Genomic DNA, 20300 nt, shown 5'->3' on the forward strand with positions numbered 1-20300 from the left:
AGTAATTAAAAAAAAAAGTAAATGTGAATCTATACAACTACAATTAACACTGCACCACTGAAATTGTTCCTTTTAATGTAATACTTGTTTTTACCAACAAACACAACGTCTCTGATACTGTATGTTCCTTTGGATGAAAAAAATCTGTCAATTTTGATTCAGGTTTTTGAAAAGCTGGAAAAAAAAATGCTACTTATAATAATTTAATTTAACTTGCGGTTTCTTTAAAATGCTATGTTGAAATATTCTGATGTATTTTCCTTTTATCATTTGAGTCTGCAGAGACTTAGAAACAGTTGTTTCAAACACTTCACTGTATTCATGCACATATAAAAGAAACATTGACATTGTTAAAGTTCTATGAATAGATTTCATCAGTTTAAAATGAAACGTACAATGAGACTGAAATTTTATAATCATGAATGAAATTCAAAATAAATCAAGTTGTAATAAACAGTCAGCTTACCTTTTTCTTGTCTACAATGGTTCTCTGTTGTCATTAGCGGATTTTGTTGTTGCACATGGTTTTTCATTGAGAGAGTTTTCGCTGTCTTTATAAAGCAGAAATAAGGATGACCCAATACATTTTTTATCATGGAATTTATTGTTTTTGTCTTGGCTCATGTCGGCTAGGGATTTTTTAAGTCTAGGTAATGTTGTAATGGTTTAAAAAAATCTCAATAAAGTGTAGTTTTTAGTAAATTATGAGCAAAACTTAGCACTATTTATAGTATTACAATCGGTGTATTTTGTATTATTTGTAAGTTTTGCTCATAACTTTAATTGGGTAAATTACTGCTTTAGTGTGCAGTCAAGCAATATTTTCCTTGCCTGTTTTGAACGAGTGTTGACCAAGTGTTGTTTGCGATATTCACAATATTCACGAGCGTTGCTATCCTTGAGTAATACATAAAAAAGTACTGTAAAATGTTCTTAAAAGATTGGCCTACATAACTGTACGATTGAAAAAAAAAAAAAAAATGTTTCAGAGCTTAAAATCCATGAAAAACACACCACAGTGTACCATGGAAAAACGGGGGTGAAAAAGGCCTTTGCTTATACACCTAAATGTGGGTTCGTATGAGAACAACTTTAACAGTCTTTGTCTTACATATTCTGTATATTAAAATTGTATTAGCAAATTTTATTAAAACTTAAGTTCAAAATACAAAATTGTGGTCAAAATACAAAATTGTGGATAGTCATGTTTTTCAGTAATTTGCCATTGGATTTATAATAATATGGGTCTAAATACTTTAATTCCAATGTTTGGGTATCAGTGTTCTCAATGAAGATACAAATAAAATACTGTGTAATCAAAAAGGTAAATCATAGGTAGATGTGTCCTGATGTATGTGAACTCACACATCATGCATGCTCATGCGTCACAATGATGCATTTCAAAATAGTCAATTTTCCATATTTTTAGTTTCGGAAAAGCAAACTTAAAGCAAAGTCATAGGAACCTGACATTTTTTATTCAGGAATTTACAGTATGAGATAAGTGGATTGGTGACAATGGTTCCTTGAGTTTAGGATATCAAATATCCTGTCAATTGCTCGTGGAAATAAGATGGTTCCCTCACTACCGTTGAAGTTTATATTGTGCAAATCATCCCTTAAGAACTCTATGGCATTGGAAACGGATGCACTGAATGTTCATTTTGTGCATTTACGATTGTATGTGTTTGGAAGTTAATTTATTTGCTAGATAGAGGCCTTTTTTTTCTTACAACGCATTGAGCTGTTCAAAGTAATGCCATTTAACTGTCTGGTTTCCATCTTTTCCATGAATATTTCTACTTCAATGTTGGTAAGTACAGCGGTGTGTCCAATATTAGCATCTGTGATGGTTTTGCTATGTTCACCCTACAGCTTACATTTTATTTTTTTTGGCTTTCTTATCACTGTCCGTCAAAAACACATCCCTCCGTTTCTACCCGTTACCTTCTTTTGTTGGAAATATGATAAAATGTGATGTGTAATACTTTCATTTTTATGATCAATATATTTAATGCATAATATGGATTTAGTAATTAAAAAAAAACTACAATTAACACTGCACCTCTGAAATTGTTCCCTTTAATGTAATTCTTGTTTTTACCGGCAAACACGTCTCTGATACTGTATGTTCCTCGGGTCGATAAAAATCTATCAATTTTGATTCGGGAATTTGAAAAGCTGAAATTTGAAAAATCTATGGAAAAAAAAATGTTATTTAAAAATAATTTAATTTGAACTTGAGGTTTCTTTAAAATGCTATTTTGGAATATTCTGATGTATTTTCCTTTTATCATTTTGGTCTGCAGAGACTTAGAAACGGTTGTTTCAAACACTTCAAACTTTTCGTCCATGGTATAACAACAGAAATTTTCTTTATGCAGCCTTGGCGTCGAAAGTATATAAAGTCGTAACTACAATTAACACTGCACCTCTAAAATTGTTCCCTTTAATGTCATTCTTGTTTTTACCGGCAAAAACAACGTCTCTGATACTGTATGTTCCTTGGGACGATAAAAATCTATCAATTTTGATTCAGGTATTTGAAAAGCTGAAATTTGAAAAATCTATTAAAAAAAATGTTATTTATAAATAATTTAATTTAACTTGAGGTTTCTTTAAAATGCTATTTTGGAATATTCTGATGTATTTTCCTTTTATCATTTTGGTCTGCAGAGACTTAGAAACGGTTGTTTCAAACACTTCGAACTTTTCGTCCATGGTATAACAACAGAAATTGTCTTTATGCAGCCTTGGCGTCGAAAATATATACAGTCGTAAATACGCTTAATTGGATTAAAATATATGCATTACCTCGATGTTACTCCTTTCTAAATTATTTCTCCATTGTAATGTAAATAAACTTGTATTTGTACTCTTTCTACATGATATGTTCACAATGTTTTTTAATCCAAAGAGAAAACAAAAAAAAAGCTAATTATATTATATTAATTATATCAATATAACAACAATTTAAAAAATGTTAAATAATAATTCCAAGGTTCTCTCTACATTCTATCAGACTTGTTCAGGAATTTTTAACTGGCATAAACAGGCTACTTACAGCCTCTAGCTCCAAATCAATACTATTTTACTACTAGTTACTACTAGCCAAATGCCTTTGGTTTGGAGCAACAGTGCTACCAAAATGAATTTATTTTCAACTAAACTGTAATGTTTTTGAAAATTCAAATACACTTGCCTCCTCTTTTCTAGGATTTTTCCAAATCATGCGGTTAACATTACCCGGAAAGAGGTTACATACACTTCTCAAACAAAATTTGTTTTTGCCTAAATTGGGATGTCGACTATACTCCCAAAAAAAGTTTAGCTTGAGTCAAAAAGCATGGGATCTTGATATGTGACTGAGCACTAAGAATTTTAGCCGCATCTTGATTTACATATGTTCCTGCATCAGATTTTTGTTTTTCTTAATTTTGTATGTAGATTAGACAAAGAAGCAATCTTATTATTGTTTCCATACTTCTTTCTTTACTGTTTTATTCTTTCCTCATTTTAATCAGGGTAAGGCTCAAAGTTGTAAGTGGAACCATGGAGGTACCTCCATGGTGGAACAGTACTTGATTATACTATTTAATTGCCAGATGGAAGGTCATCATACCATTGGCTATTCCTAAATGTCATCCATGGGCACTTTGAATAGTTTTGTATTCCATGGGATTTCGACTTTCATAAATGTCTTTGTTAGACCCTTAGACGTTTTTCGAAAATGGGAAGTAACCTAATTTGCATAATTAAAAATGGCGGCCATTTTTTATAATTACTCTATATCCCGAAAACCGCTAGTCACAGATAATTTTTTTGGTTTCAAAATGTTTAGAATATATATTTTTATATTCACTTTCATGGATGGAAGTGCCATGTCTGACATTTTGACCTTTGACCTAGATTTATCATATCTCCTTAACCACTAATCAGAGACACAAAATAGGGCTCAAATTGTTCAGAAGCTATACTTTCATATTTATTATAATGACATGATTTTACACAAAATGGTCGATTTTACAGATGTTGTTTAAATAAAATTCTGAAAATTGGTCATATTAAATTATTTTTTGTTTCGAACTGTTTATCTCAAGTGATATCTGTGCGAATATTGGCATAGATTGTAGCGATCGGGTACACTGACTTTCATCCATCCCTCATCCATGAGTGAGACCTCCTGCTGATTATATGGATTTCATAATCACCCGATCAATGATGAGGTCGGAAGCCAACCCAGCCCAATATTTATCTGACCGCCTTATAAATGAATTGCCATTTTCAACAAGTGTTTGTATAATTGATGATTTGAGTGTTTAAATTCCGCAAGATCTTGCAAGAACAAATGTGAAGATTTTGTATAGTTGTTATGCCCGGATGCAGCAAAGAATGGTATTATTTCCTGTAGTGCTTTAAAGTAAATCATTGGTTGGCTTGTTCATAAAGTTGAAGAACTTTCTGAACAGCAATATGGGTACTTTCATCTTTTTCAGCACACATGTGTTCAAGGCAGCATCTACCAGTAAATGGCCTTTCATAAGCTTTTCCTGCTAACATGTGACTGAATGTGTTGACACCATATACAATCTCAAGAAGTACTCATACCCCACTTCCTTTCATGCAAATTCCAATACTACCGAGAAAACTCATTGCAGTATAGAAAGGGCCAAGTATAAGAAAGCTGTTTCCAAGGCAGTCTTCCTTGCTAATGATGTGCTTAGCCTTTAGCCACAATGGTTGATCAACAGTAATCACAGAAGTAATTTACATAGGTAATTTACACAGGTATTTTAACGTAGTATAAACACATGTTTGTTGGATCCAAATCCACCATAAGTAAGAAATGGAATGATGCGTTGCCTGGATTTTCATGTCGTATTATTGCAAGTTCCATATAGCCTGACCATCCTGGTCTATTAACTTTAATTGGATATGCTACTTTCCAAAGTATGTCAAGATTCTTTCTTTCATCTTGTTTATCGTTTGTTATGTTTTGTACATTAACTGATCACCAATCCTCCCTTCAACGCTTTTTGGTTTAACTTTAATAAATTGAGAATTCATAACCACACATGGATTAAATGGCAATGGTGGAGTGATAGAAGCCATAATGCCCATCCCATGGTAAGATTCCTTTCGATCACCTATACATTCATTCTAAATGGTCTTTGTTTTGGTATGAGCCGCATGCTTTAAACGTCTTAACTTATCATGACATACAAAATCCTCTGCAAATCAAGTCATCAACAAGATCACTGGATCCATATTTCCAATTCACACTGCATTGGAGCAATGATACACCTTGGTCTTACTTGCTGCATGATGCATTGGTCAGTAGCTGAAACCTATTTCTATTTTCTTGTTCCAAAGGTTTCATTAAGAAACATTCTTAGTGACTCTGGTAGATACTGCAGATTTGTAAAATATATCCATTTACATTCGATTCCCGAGTTCAACGTTACTGAAATTGCCTACATACTGTATAATAGCACAAGCATGATTTTTGTAACGAATAACGTTCCCTCATTCTATACATAGTTTTAAGAACAGAATTCATGACTGTTGGAATAGATTCAAACCATAGTTAACATACTTCCACAATCCAACCTCCTGTACAAAATTGTGTGTGTGTGAGTAATCCATGAAAGAGAAATACAATCTGATAAATAAACTCAACTACAAAATAACCTACCTGCAATTTCCCGGCTTCATCAAATTCTGGCTGTAGCAAATGTGTAATTCTCCTGAAATTTAAGGGTTTAATTTCATTAATAGATTCAGTCTGCAAGAATGTTCTTTTAATCTTTTTATTCTATTTAGTAAATACAAAAATTAATTCGAAACTCTCTAGACCCGTCAAAAAATTATCTTCCATATTGCTTCAGATATTTTGCCCCAACATCAGGGCCATCCAATTCGCGCCAACCAGTGAAGGTGTTGACCAGTTTTTAATGAGACACACTGTCCTAACATTTCCAATTTGAATTTAATAAAATGTTTTAAATTTGTTTAGCACATTTGTAACATAGCATGACTGCATAAAATTACATTTAAAATTACAAAACATTTTTATTTCAGTAGTAGGCCAAGACAAACATTAAATCTAATTGTTTTCATTGGCAATTCATTGATCAAATCAAATGTATAGAGTAAGTGCATATTTAATAATAATCATGCTGTATCTGAAACTGTAAGTAAGGTAATTTAAAATAAAGAACCTTGTTTTGTTCAATAATCGACTCAACTGACGCAACATTGCAAGGAGAAAAAATATTACTAAGATATCTGTAAATATTGTCATTAATTAGACTGAGTGGAAAACAGTTTTTACTTAAAATGGTTTTAAGAGTTGAAATGTCATTGTTTTTTTTGTTTTTTTATTTTTTTTTATTTTCAATCTTTCTTTAATACATCGGAATACAAAAAAAAAAGCAGACAGAGTAAAAAAAGAAAAATTATACATAATCAATTCTATATAAACACCTTCTTATCAAATAAATACAGTTGTGCACATCAAATCAGAAAATAGTGATACAAATCTATGGTAGAGAAGATTATCCCAGGCACTCCACTCTTCCCATTCTTCGGCTCTATTATTAATCAACCTCTAAACTTTTTAATTGTAAAGTAATATTTTACAAAGCGTAAGTGGCCGGTGGGTGAGAGGAGGCCCGAAAACTTACTCTTATTTATATACAACTTTAGTATTGACAAAAGTAAATTAATCCTATTGGATGGTGTATTACTTATAAAATAAATACAATTGTGTACATCAAGTCAGTAGAGTGATACAAATCTATGTTACAGAAGATTATCCCAGGCACTCCACTCTTCCCATTCTTCGGCTCTATTATTAATCAAACATCTAAACTTTTTAATTGTAAAGTAATATTTTACAAAGCTTATGAGGCCGGTGGGTGAGAGGAGGCCCGAAAACTTACTCTTATATATATACAACTTTAGTATTGACAAAAGTAAATTAATCCTATTGGATGGTGTATTACTAAAAAGCAGTTCACTTTCCGAAACACATATGCGAATATCAAGATTTCGAGAACACCATTGAAAAAAAAAATTGCTTATCCATCTACTGATATTACATTTACAGAATAAATGATAAACTGTTTCTCTTCTAATGTTACAAAAAGAGCAGTTATCTTCGTCGATGTACTTAATAATCTTAAGGTAGACTTTAGTTGTGAGGATACTGTTGTTAAGTCTGTATTGGAACCATCGTAATTAAGTTACATATTAATTACATAAGTAATGAAATGTCATTGTTAAAGCTAGACCAGGAATTATTCAATTTGTAAACTCTGTCAATCAAAGTACGAACAAATAATCTATATTCAATTAATATAGGCAATGTGACTACAAATACAAGGAATAAATTATAATTATTTCTCTAGCTTCTTAAAATTGAATAATTATCTATAATATAGAAGCCAAAGTGGGGACATAAAAGGAGACAATAAAAACAAAAATCAGGGATGTACTTTTTATCAACAATACATACAAAATAATAATTTTCTACGTACAGTAAATAATTGAAAGTCATCTTATGTAAATGTTGGATACCCCAAATAGAAATCATCTTAATTGGCAATCAAAGTTGATTCATTTCAGCTGCCGAGTTAGCCGTCTATAAGGACGATGGTGGGGAGTAAATTAGGTCTAGCTAGGCTAGGATATATTTATAACTTTAACGCAAAATTTAAAGCTAATCAACAGCTGCAATGATCAAAATGATATCAAGAAATACATACCACATTTTTATTTCCACAAACAAGCTAAAATCAGTTAAAATATCATTCATCACAACAACCACAAAATATCACTTATCAGAGTCTTGCATTTCGGAATAAACCTAATCAATATTTTGACAGTTCTTTTCACATTAAAAATGTATAAAACGTACTATTACATATCACAATAACAATAAATATAACGTTAGCATGTACTTGACCTGGGAAGGGTAGGAAGCATGTATTACTCCTACTGTTATTACTAGGCTTTAATTATTTTGAGAAATTTAAATCGAAAATTGATTAAATAGTGCATACAGTACACAATGAACAAATGCAGTCTAAATAAAGTATCCCAAACAAAGTGCATTTATTGCCATAGAAGATTAACAACATAATGAATAAAAAATCACAAATAATACATTAACTAAACTAATCATAAAGTAATTCAATTCTGTTAAACTTTAGTATAAAATATATAAATTTTATAAACACATGTTTTTAAAAAGGATACAAAAACACATACACACATTTACTATATAAAAATAACCACAAAACAACAAAAATATAAATTCTATATGATCACAAACAATTTTCTAAAAATAAAAACAAATATTTACATTTACTTCTTAAAGTTCCGTGTCTGTTACTGCACTCTCAACCTGAACAATTGAAATTAATAACAGATTTTGTCATCTCTATCTAAAACCAAATTTCTTTATTTTTTAAAAATATTATAGGTATAGCATTCACATTTGTTGATTAAAAAAAAACAAAGTATACAGTACTATGCTTTTACAAATTCATGATTATTTTAATATTATAAGCAATTATTAGGAGTTTAATAAATACTGTGACCTTTTGGCCTCTTCGACCAAGCTTTTTTAACCACTGCTAAAAATTAAAATAAAAAACGTTTGATAATTTTGCAGCTTGGTCTAACATTATACAGTAGCAAGTATAAAACTACAGCAAGGAACAGCACCTTCATGGCTGTTAAAGTTGTCTCGAAACCTATCCCTTATTTCTTTGGCAGTTGCCATATAATTGTTTTAACCAATTCTTCTTATATTTTGAAGGCCAGTTTCATCATCTTGCACAATACTGCGCCATTCTTTAAATTCTCCGTTGCTCCAGCTGTCAACAAACAGATAAAAGCTTTTGTAATCTGCTCAACAGTTTCAATATTTGCTCTTATAGGACGCCTAAAAATGCACCACCATGCAGCCATTACACCATAGGTGTTTCCGACGGCATCCTCTCGATGTTCTATAATTTGCCACCTCCTCTTCCGGCATCATTATCCCGCCCATATGAACCAATGCTTGTCATCGCAAATGGCCATTAATACTGTACTATGAAAGCCTTTATAGTTATAGTACATCGAGCCGCCAAATTTTGGACACTCGATAGCAATGTGCTTACCGTCAACTGCACCAATCGTATGAGGAACATTCCAATCATTTTCAAATTGTTCTGCAATAGCCACCATCCACTCACTCTAACTTGATGGTAGCCTTAGGTATTTCTTATTCAAAGCTGCTTGTCTTAGATGGGGCTCAACCACAGACAGAATATGATGAAATCTTTCCGGTGTCATTTTACATTACTACAAACTAGATTTTTACTATACAGAAGCCGATTCATTAGATAATGTCTCGGAAGCAGACTTGGAAGAGGCTTATACAGTAGAGAAAGGAGATGAAAGAAGTTTGGTAGAAGAAGGGTTTACCAGATGATGCAGACAAAAGTAAGCAGTACTATGGCGTTTTCAGACATAACTTATAAAATACTTATTTCTTTCCTAAAGCGATTTTACATGAGCAAAAATTATTTAAATATATTGATTTTTCGTCTCCCTGTTTTTTGAATAATCTATTGTAAAAGTACTTTTACATGTTTAGCCTCCTTTCAAATAGTGTGATAAAAAATAGTGTGATAAAAAATAGTGTGTGGTGGTTGATAAATAATAATAATATTAAAAATAATAATAATAGTTGCTATCCATTCAATATATTTATTATATATAATAATTTATTATAACAATGAAAACGCATACACTACCTGGAAAATGCTGTTCGTCGAGTATTATAAATACGTTGGCATACAAATTCTTCTACATTTCTGTTGACATCTGTAACAAGAGGACCTCTTCCAACACCATCTAGAAGGCTGCTGTATTTTGTATACACCTTCCATGCTGCTTTCTTTGAAATTCCATGGAATTGGCTTACAGTATCACAACCACTTATATTATAGATTGTACAATATTTACAGGCAAATTGATGCTGTGCACCGGCACATATTTTGGCTGTTTATGTGACCCTCTTTGCATCCAAACCTCATGAGTGAAAAGATTCCGGAAATGTACAAGTAAGACGACGACATCTGTATCTCTACTCATGATTATCGTCCGTTTATGACCATTTGCTTTTGCATCAATTGTATGGAGGATTATCCGAGTATCGGCTTCCTCGTGATGAGATTGTAACTTAGTAATGTCCATACCAGTTGATTTTTTTTTTGATTTTTTTATATTTTATTTCATCTTCTTCCAACAGCGACCAAAGTCGCCCATAACAGGATTGAATCAATAAATATAATTTATATAGATACTTAATTAAACAACACAATTAGCTAAAATTACAGGTATTTCAATACCATAGCAAATTATCATAAAGAAAGTAATAATCTAGGAAGACGACAGATCCAACCATCCCTAGTTACATAAACCCTTCCCGGTGGAACAAAAAATAACCCAGGATTTCTTAATCTATAAACAGGAACGGAAAGTTTAAAATAAGAAATAAAGTTACCATCAACAACAGAGTTTAAGTATCTTTAAGCAAAGCTAACTCGGGATTTTGACCAAATTTACGGAAATAAAACCTACAAAACTTATTTTTAACACGTTATAACCTAATAACCTATAATCTGTCTGACAAGCGGTACAAGGATATCAAAGTTGGAATTTTAATCTGGTAAGGTTATTAACATATTGTTAATTGAAAATACAGCAATATATCATGTACTGTACAGTAAATTAAGCTTGACTTACAATCTAATAATATTTACCGTACCGGAAGTACATTATTATCGGGGACTTCCCCCTGACATTCGATTAAACGCAAAATATGATCGTTTTGTTGATTCCTAGTGAGCTATGGGAGTGTCATTTCCAGCCAACTAGAGGTGCCATTGAACTAAATTCACTTCTTCTCAGGCTAACTCTCAGGTTGGTCTCAAGTTACATTATGGTTCTATACGTAAAATGATGATTGTGAGAAACTTCTCACCACTATACTGGATGGTGAGGTTAGGAACATCATTTGAAAATGTTATTACTGAGGGTGATATTCCCAGTACTTAAAAATCACCAAACATTATTCCTGCAAAAAGAAAAATAACCAAAAATGAAGATGTAAATGCTGTGATAATAGATTATTTTTCGGGGAAAAAGGCAGGGGAGAAGAATGCATTAGCACATTTTTTTAATCTGCATTCAAAACTGTTGAAACAGGTCCAAATTGAAAAAGTTATCAGCGATGCCATTTTCGAGATTGAGACCAAACTTGTACAATATGAAGAATAGAGATTAAAATAAGAGCTTTCCTAAGCTCTGTACACTATCAAACTTTATGTGATAAAAAATAAATTAACACATTGATGTCATATCACTACCATATTTGGGCACATCACACTTTCCTTTATTTATACTAGTTTGATAGTGTAGACAGATTAAATATTTTGGCACAATGCCACCGGACAATACCAACATCAGAACTGAACCATTTACACAGTTTTTCTCTGACCATTGGTGTTGGCCCTGTTTTGCGTACTGTTGCACAAAGTATAACTGTCCACGTTGGCCGGCTTCAGCTCCAGCTTACGATGGAATATGCAAAACTTGTTGGCCAGGATGCCAAAGACATTTTCGGAGATTATATATCCTTTAGTTATATCCTTTTATCCTTGTAAGTTTTTTACGTGACATATATATTATAGTTATAATAATTCTTTATGATATCTGGTAAAATTCATCAAATGGTAATATATATTGCCCATTAAAATGTGTTCACAATGAGTAGTGAACGCCAGGTGAATAGAGGCAAGATACCGATATTAATTTGCACGGTGGTCTACAATCGCTATATCGGAAAGGTAACAACTAACTGTCAGAATTGGTTATAATTTAATATCAAGGAAATCAATACTGTGTTACATCAATCCGATTCAAATGTAAGTAACGGTTTTCATAGACGTACACAGTATAATACTTATTTGCACTATATAGATAACACAAAAAAAAAATATTTGTTTTAAATACAGTATACTATCCAATCCGATTTAATTGAAATGTAGATAACAGTTTTGTAGACGTATACAATATAATACTTATTTGCACTATATAAATAACACTAAAAAAAAATATTTGTTTTAATTACTGTAAACTATCCAATCCGATTTCGTATATGCAAACAGAATATTATTTGCAGACATATTAAATGTTATTAATAAATGGTAACAGTTCTTATGGTAAATCCATAGCTAGGCGTTGTCTACAGCGGTCAAAAGCTGAAACAATTGGGATAAGGCTCCTGAAATATAGAGCTACTTCATCTTCCTTCCTTTTTTCGTCATGTTGTTTTTCCATTTTATCGATACTTGTGGTATTATCGTCGACACACAATCAATATTGTCTTCATTAGAAGCAGGCCTTGTAGTAGTTTGACAGTTGCTGACAGTTGGCATGTTAACTGTTTTTTTATGCAGAAATCTCATTTGTTCAAAATACTTGCATGGCGGTACAGATGTAGCGGATGCTCCAGACCGTATTATTGATTTTCTTTTGTTTATTGAATATTAAGGCTAGGCGGGAAATAGTAGTAGCCTCACCTAGGCCTAGTAGGCCCTAGCTAGAGTTTGTTTTACCTTCTCTATTGAATTAAAATAGGAAACCAACTTTTACAAATTTACACTGACATAAAATTAAGTCAAAACGTAAATAATTTATTTCATTACACAAATCTATTGCAATACACTTTACAAAACATAATAATAATAATTTAACAGAAAAGAAAGAGTCTACATACAATTAAGAATTTTGGAAAAAAAAAGTTGAGATGCATTGTCTCCTTAAACATATCTTTTAAAATAAGTTTAAACTGAATCCAAGGATTCTGGCATACCGGTTTTTTAAGCTCCGTTAGAATGTTGATTGTGTACACGACAATTGAGTACAATTGAATTTTTATTTGCCAGTTACATCCTAACATGAGTTCTTTGAAAGAGCCACTGCTGTTATTGTCAATTTTATTCCACAGTATGTGATTACTTCTACAATAATAAAACATTGATAACGCATCCTGAAAACGCTTAAGCTGGGTTAAAGACCTTTATCTTTATCTATATATATAACTAAAACACTAGTCTGGGCATAGACAATTAATAAACAAAACAACTTGGCAACACGATTTTAAATTTCAACAGTTGTTCAGTCTCGAACGTACATTCACGTACTTGATCTTTTCATTTTTAAACAAAATGATCATTGGTTGATTCGAAATCTATATTTACATACCGCCCACCCCATATAGCCAAATACGTGTTTCACAAGTCTGTATTTTCAGACAAAAATCAAAACGACGACGTGTGGAATGACATAAAAAAGACAATAAATACAGACTTGGAGCAAGTCTACTAAAACACTTAAAAATATGTGTACGTACATCACTGTTCATACCTGGCCGATGCTTGAGAAGTTATATAGTCCGTTGAACTCCTTGATGAGCCCATTTATTGTGACATAAATCTATCTATTACGCAAATTAGTAGACACTAACAATTGACAAATTTCACCATGGATATCTTCATTGATCTCTATACAGAACTCCACAAATCTCTCTATAACTTGTCCACTCTCTCAACAAGCCCGACATTTCCAGATTTTTCCCTATCTTTCTTCTGACATTCTGCTAACTGCTCGTAAGTGTAAGAAGGAAAAATAGACAATGCTTTATTAATAATACGTAATGATTGATCAATTTCAATACATGATTTACATTTGTAAGATAAATACAACACAATCTGAGTCAAATTCATGTCGCCCAATACATATTCCATTACACGTTGAATGTTCCCGGGCTATTAAATATACGAACAAAATGCATAGTCCCCAAGGAACTCTAAAGGCAGTTTTATTAATAGATTCGTCTGCCATTATAATTTGGAAAAACCCATGAGATAAATCTAAGCGAGAAAAATAAGAAGATCCGGTGAGTACTTCTAAAACCTATTCCATGCGTGGTAGGGGAAATAAATCTTTCAAAATTTGCGATAATCAACGTCTTTCTTCTTGACCAACACAATGGGACTTGGACGGCCTAATTATTCATTGGTCTAACATTTCTTGTAAGCTAGACTTGACACTAGTTGAGCACACAATCATGGATAGGCAGGAACTGTCTGCTCTCAGAATTCAATTCAGTACCACAAAAAGAAGAGTGATTAATGTCATATAACTTACGCACGGATCCGACATATACAGTTCGACCGTATCACATCCTGGACAATTACCACCTGGTCAATTACCCCATGGGACAACTACCCTCTAGGACAACTACCCCCTTAGGACAACTAGCACCCGGACAATTACCCCCCAGACAACTACCCTCTAGGACAACTACAACTACCCTCTTAGGACAACTACCACCTGGATAATTACCCCCTAGGACAACTACCACTCGGACAACTACCCTCTTAGGACAACTACCACCCGGACAATTACCCCCTAGGACAACTAACCTCTAGGACAACTACCCTCTAGGACAACTACCCTCTAGGACAACTTCTATTTTATTTACATTCCCTCATATCTGGGACTTATCTTTTATTTGATATTCAGTTATGTATCTATTATGATCTTATATAGTGGGGTGCCTTAGGGTCAAAAACGTTACACGGATGGCAAAGTTTTCAAATTTAATATGTTCACTTGGACATACAGATTAAAAAAATCACTGTAGCCAAGAAAAAAAATTTATTTTATTTATTTTCAAAATGGCCGCCAAAACAAAAATGATGGTCCATATCTTAGTAACCGGTAGGGGTACAGAGTTCATTTTAGTGTTAAATTGCTTAGAACACATATGTTTCTATTCACTCTAATACAACATTTTATTAGAAAATGGCCGGAATCATCATTTCCGGAATTGTGACCTTTGACCCTAGTATGGTCATATCTCGATAACTTAACTTAAAATATTCACAATATACATGTTAGTATTAGGTCTAACGAAATATTTTTCCCAAAAGTGACTGGAAATCATAATATTGACCTTTGACCCGATAACCTCAAATTTCGTTACTGAATGTGCATAACATCAAAATATTGGGCTTAAATTGTCAAAAATGTATAATAATAATAAATATTTTTGGTCAAAGCGGTTTGGTGGTTCTGGTTGACCGTCACAGTTAAGACATTTCAGTAACTCTGACTTTGTCCCAAAGCGAAGCTTACCATCGTCTGAGAGAGCAGGTGGATATAATTGGTTCTCATGTGAGAAAAAAACAGCAAGGTCGCCGTCTCTTCGCTGGTTTGCAATGTATAATCGAGCAAACAGACTAATCTCATCGCGAGCAGCACTTAACTTCTTATTTTTTTTTTTCTGTTTGCATTTAGGCTTTCTTGATTTCAGTAGTGCCAGTGAATTTTTCTTTATGGAATCGTGGATTGACTTGCTTTTGTCTTCAAGGACTTCTTTCTTAAATGTATTGTAACATGATTTTCCTATTTTCGTTCGAACGGTGGTAATAACCGACTCTTCTGCACAATATCTGGTGTTCAAAATCAGCAGCTCTGGACAGTCATCTTGAAACGGATTTCCAAATCCTCTGATTACTTCAATCAAACTCTTGCTTTGTTTTTGAAAGGTTAGCTGCGTTGAAAGGCCCTCTTCATGGTGATTGAAATTTACTTCAGGATCTTCTGGTCGCCTGTAACCCTCTTCAAACTCTGTTAAAAGCCGTGCCTGTTCTGGTCCACTAATCATCCATCTTTTGAATGCAGTAGGATTTTCAGTAAGGCCCACAGCTCCTCCTTTACCCTTAACCTTTGCATTATCCTGCTCATGTGCCTGATCTCTGGGGATACCCAATTTTTGTAGATATCTTCCTTGATAGCAGATGGTCCATAGATGTCTGGCCATTTCCATTGAATGTATTTGGATTTTGCAAAAATAGGACAATCACATGCCATTACCGGGATCTGACCAGGGTTAAAAAATTCTGTTGTTGATTGTAAGATGTTCATACCATGTTTTATCATCGCTATAGAATCTGCTTTTTCCTGAAAAATGGCAATAAAGAGCTAATTGCACGTGGATTATACGAATACGATTGAAGAGAGGCGTGATAAGCTGCCCAAGAAATAGGTTGTCCTTTTGTAAGCGTTTCCAACTTCAGAAGATCCATGGCATGCCTCATCCACTCTCCTTCCCTCTGTTGAGCCATATGTAGGTTTCCTTCAAACGCAATTGGGTTACTATTCGGCACAGACGTCGTTAAAATATTGAAGGAAGCAGCTGGTACTACAGAATACGTTTCTGGTAGTTCAGGCTTTACCACCATCGCATTCTCAAACTGTAAAGTTGCTGCCTCTCTGCGTATTCCTAGGTTATCAGCTGATGGCTGTTGGACTATGCTAATTCCAGTCCCATGAAATGATCCTTGTGCTGTGGTAGAAGAAGGATTATAGTCTAAATTGTCTAATGCTCCAATTACTGCCAAACCTTTCGGAAGATTAGACGGACACACAATATCATCAGTCTTGAACTGCTTATACATCAAGTAAGCAACGTGCTCCTTCGTATTTGGCCCATATAAAATCATAGCTATCAGCATTTTTAAACTTAGTGATACCATCTCTTGGCAACAAGGAGGAAATGCCCCTTTGAACTGAAAACCATCCATCATTTGAAAAATATCTTCTCTGCAGATTTTTGCAACCTTTGCAAACAACAGCGCTTCTTCTTCATACTGTCGACGATGCACATCTTTCCACATTTGATATATGGCCTCTTCAAAAATTAAAACACATTTGTATCAATCAAAATGCTCAAGTAGGCCCATGGTTTCGAAATGTTGTAGAAGGATTTTTTTCAAGCGCGTTTTATTAAATGATATATTCTCTCCAAATTGATGATGACGATCTTCAAACCAAGAATGTAAATGTGATAATTGAAATAACAATGTTCCCTCTTCTACTAATCCCTCTACATAAGAAACCAATTCTGCAAACACTCTGCCTTTCACATGATCTCTTTATGTTTTAGAAAAAGACAAAGTATTGCTTTGATGCTTTCTATATCGATTTCTAAATTGCGTCAAACAATCCATGTGGTATTTTGCTGCAATAAGCTACTAAATCACCATTCGAAATAGTAGCAAGAAGATCAAAATCATTCATTTCTGTCGCCATTCTTCGAAGTATTTTTGTCAGTGACACCTTTGAGTATTCATGAAGCTTTTGAAATGTATCTTTTTTGCAGAAAATACAGTTATTTCTGCTAGGACTTGCAACTTTCTGTCTTTTTGAAGACCGCTCTTTCGTATCTATGTTTTCTTTTACTTGATGTTTTCTTAACCTTTCCAGCTTAGTGTTGTTGAACTTCAAATGGCAAGAATGATGCCACGAGGCACCGTTTTTAATAAATGCCTCCGGTGTACCATGGTCTCCATATTCTAATGAAAGTGGTGAAGCTTGTAGTTGCTTAAAGCCGTCTACATTGTTTAAAAACGCTTCGTACACACATCTAGCATTAATGTTTCCTCGTTTTTGTGGACACCTTAAACTTTCCGATGTAATAGACTGGCATATAATGCATCTTGACCAGTCCATTGTAAGTGTTTACTTACACCTAGTCTAGTCATAGGGCTAGTGTCTCGAACATAAATTCTGTGAAATATATATAGTAAACTTAAACAAATAACAATCCTGATAGTTAAAAAATAAATATGAATGTTTTTATTCATTTTCTATCATTCATGTTTTAACCAAAATACGTGTAAGAAGCAATTCCTGTACCTATGGGTCCTAAACCTATAGCCTACATCAATTATTTAAAATTATTTAAAAAAATTGTAATTATTAAAATTATTTAAAGTTAAATTTAATAATGATGTGTAATTGCAATATAATTTTTCACAAAACTACACTTGGGACTCCCTGTAACTAAGCATTTGCTAGGCCTATGAGAGGCATCCGCTTTGCATTGCCACAGTCGTTTTCGCCGTGGAGGTATGCCTAGCAACGAGCCTATGTTAGCCTAGCCTAATTGATAATCAATTTAAATGCTTAAAAGAAACAAGAAAGTAAATTAATGGTAACCTAAGTTCTTTAAAGTGGTAAATCAATATACATATTTAATAAAAACACTTGTTTGAAATCAACAACTGCTTTATAAGCCTAAAATTACTTACCACTTGGCAATTATCCACCTGTCAACACGTTTGACTTCATAAACTTTTAGCCAATCAGAATGCCGGATTTTATGAATACTCATTTTGGAGAGAAATCTTTGTCTAGGTAGTACTATAGTAATTGATTGTATATAAAAGGGGTTCTATGGACCTTAAATAATGAAATCATTGTTATTATTAGTATTTATTATTCTCAAATAGAAACTGTTATAACAAATATTGTGATTTATTTTAACTGGTCTTTGGAATGTTAAAAAATAGATTAACACTGAAGTAGTTGTAGTGATATAAAACAAAATTTATGTCAAAAGTTAATATCATTACTTCTGGTCAATTGACAAATTCAGTCATTACCTTAATTAATACAAAAATATACATTTTTGACAATTTAAGCCCAATATTTTGATGTTATGCGCATTCGGTAACGAAATTTGAGGTTATCGGGTCAAAGGTCAAAATTATGATTTCCAGTCACTTTTGGGAAAAATAGTTTGTTAGACCAAATACTAACATGTATATTGTGAATATTTTAAGACCAACCTCATGTTTCTACTGTCAGTAGTTATCGAGATATGACCATACTAGGGTCAATCATACTAGGGTTATCATTGGTTTTATACTTTTATACAAATTTTAATATTGAGAAAATGTAAATATCTTTGTAATTCAGCTAAGGCTGCGATGATGATAGTGAAATAAATGAAATGAAATGAAATGAAAAAAGGTCACAATTCCGGAAATGATGATTCCGGCCATTTTCTAATAAAATGTTGTATTAGAGTGAATAGAAACATATGTGTTCTAAGCAATTTAACACTAAAATGAACTCTGTACCCCTACCGGTTACTAAGATATGGACCATCATTTTGTTTTGGCGGCCATTTTGAAAATACTCCAAATATGGTCATAAAATAAATTTTTTTTCTTGGCTACAGTGATTTTTTTAATCTGTATGTCCAAGTGAACATATGTGCAAAAAATGAAAACTTTGTCATCCGTGTAACGTTTTTGATCATTTTTTCCCTTAAGGCACCCCACTAATATAAGTTTGTAATAACCAATGTTTGGTCTTAACCAGTCTATTTTAATTATATTAAATTTGCAAAGGTGTGTCACTGCTGGCTGGGACGTCCCATCAAAAGCGATGAGTCCCCCAGGTCTAGCATGTGTGATGTATGTGTTATTTGTTTGTATTGTAAAATCTGGAATAAATTGAATTCTCTCCTCTAGAACAACAACACACTCTGGACAACCACACACCTAAAATAGATAGAAGTCTAGGAACATATCGAACATCATATAAACATTTTTTATCAGCCCTTTATCGATACAATTGGCCTGATTTTTAGTTGTCCTAGGGGGATAGTTGTCCTGGGGGGTAGTTGTCCTAGGGTGGGGGTAGTTGTCCTATGTGGGTAGTTGTCCTAGGGGTTAGTTGTCCTAGACCCACAGTTCGACTTTGGTTGTGGTCACTAAACTTACAATCATCAATATAAGATTTTACACTACCGTCAACAATGTCAGAATGTGAATCACAAGGAACAGTCGCGTCAGAATGTTACAAAGAAACTAAGATACTTGATTCATCCTCATCTACTTGCAAAAGAACTTCCTTTCAATTCCATGGAGCATCAACCCGAGTACCTGGTGTCTGTGAAAGATCACATAATTCTTATAAAAATTGGTACAAATGAATTTAACTATATAAATGATGAAGAAAACAAATTGTCGCGCGAAAAGGAGGAAGGTGTACCGAGAATGTCGGATCGTCATAACAACCTCATAAAAAGGTCAAACGTTGTTCACGGTTCACTGCGTAAGCCGGCCCAAAACGTAAAAGCTACTCCTGAACCTACCTGGAGAGGTGGCCCAGATCTGCGTCCGGCCCAGGGCCGGCCTAACTTTTTTGGAATATTTACACTTATCAATTGCCGACACAGGGCCGGCTTAAATCGTAAGTGTAAATGGGGTCTAAGTTGGCAGTGCTTTTCAAAAAACTTCTTAAGACTATCAGATTTTTTCAGGTCCTTCATGGTAGCATTTTGAGGCAACTGTGCGTCGATTTTGAGGACA

Source organism: Antedon bifida, chromosome 3 (assembly GCF_963402885.1).
Source record: "Antedon bifida chromosome 3, ecAntBifi1.1, whole genome shotgun sequence".
NCBI lineage: Eukaryota > Metazoa > Echinodermata > Crinoidea > Comatulida > Antedonidae > Antedon > Antedon bifida.